We start from the raw sequence: 5,612 nt of genomic DNA on the forward strand, positions 1-5,612 counted from the left end.
ACTGCAGTTTTCACTTTTTTCTTGCACTTTCAAGATAAGCTTCTTCAGGTCTTATCTGCTTTTGACCAGTAGGGTGGTGTCATCTGCATGCCCGAGATTGTCGATGGTCCTGCTGCCAATTTTCCAAAAAAACTCCATCACTTGCCAAAAACTCTGCTTTTGATGTCTTTTGCTTTTCTTATTACTGCTTTTATATACAGGTTAAAGAGTGTTGGCGAAAGAATTTAGTCTTGTCCCTGTACCAATCTTGTGCTACTCCGTATTACCATACACAGTTCTCACTGTGGCTTCTTGGTTCACATAAAGCGAATCGATGAGCTGGGCAAGATTCCCTTTTTTTTACATGTAATCACATGTAGAGATATTTCTGATATTCTTGTGCATTCTCTTTGAGCTATCTAAGCTTGGCGATGTCGTCTCTAGTGCCTTTTCCTTTCGGGAAATCAACCTGGACATCTGGCAGTTCTCTATCGATGGTTGTACTCAGGCATTGTTGAGTGATCTTTAGGAGGATCTTGTTAGCATGTAGTATTAAGGTGATGGTGCAATAGTTAGAGCAGTCCTTTGTGTCGCCCTTTTTTGTTAATGCGGTGAACACTGACCTTCTCTACGCCTTTGGCCACAGACATGTTCTCCAGATTCACTGACATAACACTGTTATTTCTTTGCTACAGGAGATCTCTTGACGTTGAAGAATCAGAGTTTTACCCTGGCCACCAGTAGTCCATTGTTTGATGCGCAGACATACCAGGAAACATCTTCCCTGCGAAAACAGAGCTTCTCCATTTCTATTGGCACAGGATGTAGTTAATTGTGCCGGCGATTTGTTTGTTGGAAGAACATGTTTGTGGAATTTCTTTGTGTATTTTGATAGATTTTTATATGTACTGTACTGTTTATATGTTGATTTGTGAGATTTACTTTATGCAAATGACTGTACTGTAGGTGTGCATGAACCCAAACAAAGCACATTCCACAGCGTCACACAAAGACATTCACCAGCAGGTTGAAAGACTGGTTTTATTTCTTTTTAAGATCTCTTTTAATCACTGTTACGAGTACAAGTCAAAATCTCGATTGGTTTTATAATGTTTAACATTTTCACAGTTTTAGTAGCCGGAGCTGGGGCAGGTAGGACAGATGTTTTCATTATATTTATGAAAATTATTGTAGATGGCAAAAAGGGAATATTAACTGTGTTTCTAAGCATCTTACAGGCCCAGCCATGAGATGGAAATGTTTTAATTTGGCTGCTGAGTAAAAGTTCCTATAGAGATTGGAATAGTTACATACATAACTAATATATAATGTTAAAGTTAAATGTTCACCATTGATAACAATGACTTGTGTATATACAGTGGTTGTTGATTTCTGGTCTCTCGTCTTTAAGTCGGTGCCCTAGTGGGAGCTACGTTTATGGTTTGGGCGTTGGGGTTCACCTCTGCTGGTATCGCTGCAGGATCCTTCGCCGCATATTTGATGTCGGCAGCAGCGATTGCTAATGGAGGTGGTGTAGCGGCAGGAACTCTTGTTTCTTTCTTCCAGTCAATAGGTAATCATTGACATGATCAGAAATGCAGCTAATAAGTGAATTGTTACAGCTCTCTCATTAATTGTTTTAACATTTATGATATATAGGGGCAGCTGGACTTTCTCTTACCGGTCAGATTATTTTGGCGACTACTGGAGCAGTCGTTACTGTAGTAATTAAATGCTTAACTATTTTGTTTTAAGTACAAAAAAACTGTTTTGTTTTAAGTACAAAAAAAAACACTTTCTGTTGTTTTCTTTTACTTGTTTTCACATACATGAAGGAAAATAGTGTGATTTAATGCAATTTGCGCAATGTATAACTAATAAAATTATGCAGTTATAATGTTTGTGTAGGTGTCTTATATCACTTATATATTTTATATCATGTTGAAATACTCATGATGAGTTACCAAAGTTTTAATACCAATTTGAGATGTCTATTTCAACCTAGCCGCTTTCTTCTTTAACATTCTAAAAAAAAAAAATGGAATGGTATAAGAACCTACAAATAAAGTTTGTTAAACATTGTGCAAACCGTATCTAGAAAGGCCCAGTGTGAATGTACGCTTTCATTCCAACCAAGCAAGAGCCACACCTAATAGTCTAATGGAAGTTAGAGTTTTCAACTCCAAACTATATAAACTTAAATTCTTAGTGGGTTTAAGCATATCATGTGATGTGTATTTATGTGATGAGGGACGGGGTGGCTATGTGTACCCTACGATACGGCAGGGGCGGATTTAACAATTTGGGAGCTCAAGGCGAACATGGATATGAGGCCCTCTGCATTCAGTGCTTTTTTTAAAAAGACCAACAACAAAACATTAACAGGTTAACTAATGCACAACCAATTTTCTACAATTAGAATTTAACTCATTGTCAGTTTACATATCTGATACAGAGACCTTTGTATTTTAACATGATCAGCAGATTAATAGTTGACGATTGGCCTCTGTCTTCTATGCTGTTTCACTAAAGTAAGAAAAGCCATGACAGGTCAATGGAGTGACACAAATAATACCGAATACTAATACGTGGCATAATGGCATTCTAATGCTATTTCAGCAGGTGGATTTTAGTTGTTTTTAAATGTTAGACGTAAGGGGTGGCTAAAACTACTTATTTAGGCTTAAGTCATGGGGCCCTGGCAGTTCGGGCAGCTCGCCTACTTTTCCCCCATTGGTAACGCCGCCTCTAAGGTACGGTGTACCCTATATCACGGTGTGCTTCTTTTTCTCAGGCAAAATGGGGCAAAAAAGGCATTTAAATGACTTTAAAAAGTCTTTAAGAGGGATACACTTTTGAAATTGCTAAGATATTGGGTTGTGATAAAATATCGATTAAATATTTTGTTGCAAATAATCAACAGAATTGCAAGAAACTTTTTGAGAAAAAAGCTGCCAAAGATTTGAGAAGAATCAAATGTGAAGCTACCAGGAACCCATTATCCTCCAATGCTATCTAATTCCACAACTGCAACCTACCTGGAGTGCAAGGACGTACAAGGTGTTTAGTGCTCAGAGACATGGACAAGGTAAGGGAGGCGGAAAACCCAGCCTAACAAGACAAATAGGGTGAAGTGTCAACCCTGGGCTAAGAATTATCTGATGATCTGATGAAGGTTGTGTGGACTGATGAGATGAGAGTGACTTATGATGGACCAGATGGATGGGCAAAGCTCCACTTTGACCTATACTGTATTGAGAACTTGTGGGCCCTTCTTAAAGAGAAGATTTACGGCGAAAGAAAACAGTACAGCTATCTGAACAGTGTCTAGGAGGCTGTGGCCTTTCTGGGACAGTGCTCGTCCACAGCCTGGTAAATATAGCACATACAATAAAAATATAACAATACTACCACAAGCAAGAAAAACAATACACATGATGCCGTATAAACTCTCACCAAAAGACCTAGCAGCTGTTGATTCAGGTAAGTCATATTAACAGTATTAGTGTCTACAAATACTCAGGGTAGACTTGTGCCACAACAGATGCACTAAATGGCTAAGGTTATAACAAAAGCCTTATTTTTATTGTGAACCCAAATCTGTATGAGAATATAATCCACTCGTCTACTAATATTATGGCGTTATTGTAATCAGGCTGCAGTTACAGGAAAGTTGTGATTATTCATTGTTTTGGCAAGTACACAGTAATCTAGTTCAAAGCATCTGATTATTATCTCATATTAGATTTGTTCATAATGTGTTTATCCAAGCATGTAGTGTATACTGGAATATGTTTTTATTAGTATTCCATAATGTTCCATACACATAAGAAAAGTAATTAATGTAAATCTCGACTAATTTACTTCAGATTGTTTGGTTTGCAAAGGAGTTACAAAGGACACATATACAAATATACAGTATCACTCACTCACTCATCGTCTATACCGCTTTATCCTGTATTCAGGGTCGCGGGGACCTGGAGCCTATCTCAGGAGGTTCAGGGATCGAGGCGGGGTACCAATCCATCGCAGGGCATACACTACAGGCAATTTGGGAACGCCAATTACCCTAACCTGCATATTAAGCACGGGGAGAACTTACAAACTCGAACCTAGACCCTGGAGGTGCAAGGCGACAGTGCCAACCACTACACCACCGTGCGCCGAATATACATTATAATTAAACAAATTCTAAAACATGGATTAAGCGATTAAGGATTAAGGATTAAGCCAAGTTTACATCACTTGTTTATTTCAATCACATACTGTACAAATCTACTTAGATGTTTTTTTAAACACGTGTTTCATATTAGTGGCATTAAAAACATAACTATTTCAAATAGGTAACAAGCAAACTTAAATCCATTTTTTAAACCAAAATATGGCTGCAATAAAGTGCTCACTTCCAACAAGACATAATAAATTTTAAGATAAAACGCGAGCAGTTTGTGCATTACAGATGACAGAAAAAACCTGAGAAAAATCATGCTAAGAGAAAACTGGTTATTGTCACGGGGTGCTGTGTGTGGGCTGATTACCTTAGAGTCTTTTAATAAAGGAACAGAACATGAACAAAAACAAGCTTTCACTATAGAACAAAAGGAATCAAACTATGAAACTATGATAAAGCCTAATTAGCATTAGCACAACTGACAAGACAGAAACTTAGGAAACCAAATAATTTAAAAAAAGAACAGAACCACTATATAACCTAACAAACCTTTACAAAAATAGGAACTCTTTCAAACAGGAGCTAAACATGACTAGGAGCTAAACATGAGAAACACAAACCAGGAGATGACCTAATTTTCCACCGAGTGAGTGGAAAATGTCCGAAGTCCGTGTTTATTATATGTGTGTTAGAGGAGTATGGTTCGGTCTCACCAGGGTTAATGAAGTCCGGGAGGCCGATGACGGAGGGTGAGAAGTCCGGGGAATATGTCCAGTCAAAGATAATCCGGTTGAAAAATCTTCGAAAGAAAATGATCCACAGCAATCTCTCCTTCTCTCGTCCAAACAAATAACGCCAGCGCTGGTCCACCATTACTACTTATGCATTTTTCCCCTCTGGGCTTGCCATAGAAGGGCAGGGGGCATGCTCACTTTGCGAGTGTTAGAGTTCCGTTTTGGTGAATGGTGGAGAATAAACTGTTAAAAAGGATTTCGTGTGCTCTCGTTTTTATTGTTTTTTTTATATTACAAAGTGTTTAAGCGAACCCGGCATGAATGCTCGGTCACATTAACAAGAGTGTGGTAACGTTAATTGTAAGATGGCGGGCAAGTTGTTCAAGACGTAGAACGTGGGCGGACATTATGCAAATATGTTACGTAGTGACGTGGATCTGTAACAGAGAAAAATTAGAATTGCTATTGACTCGTTTAGGCGAATGTGAGTCGACTCTTTTTTTTACGAGACAAAACTCTTTTTTTTAAGAGACTATCTGCAGATAGTGCAGATAGTTTATGTTCACATACAGCTACATGACACACTGCATGAAAGATCATATTTTCAAAAGCATAATAGGGACTGTTTAACCAACACATGAAACACATTTTTAAAGACATTACATGGCATTTTGTCCTGACAGTTTTCAGGTTGACAGGTTGCAGCAGCAATTTGTTCAAGAAATGTA

General features: G+C 38.2%; 1 long non-coding RNA gene across 1 annotated transcript; it reads left to right on the plus strand.

Annotated features, from left to right (window-relative positions):
* Window positions 1-703: 703 nt before the first annotated feature.
* On the plus strand, window positions 704-1,809 carry LOC128528915 (uncharacterized). Its single transcript, XR_008360995.1, has 3 exons — window positions 704-1,131; window positions 1,391-1,552; window positions 1,639-1,809. It is a non-coding gene; the product is annotated as an uncharacterized LOC128528915 (long non-coding RNA).
* The last annotated feature ends 3,803 nt before the right edge of the window (window positions 1,810-5,612 follow it).

The sequence above is a fragment of the Clarias gariepinus genome, chromosome 8 (genome assembly GCF_024256425.1).
Source record: "Clarias gariepinus isolate MV-2021 ecotype Netherlands chromosome 8, CGAR_prim_01v2, whole genome shotgun sequence".
Taxonomy (NCBI): Eukaryota; Metazoa; Chordata; class Actinopteri; order Siluriformes; family Clariidae; genus Clarias; species Clarias gariepinus.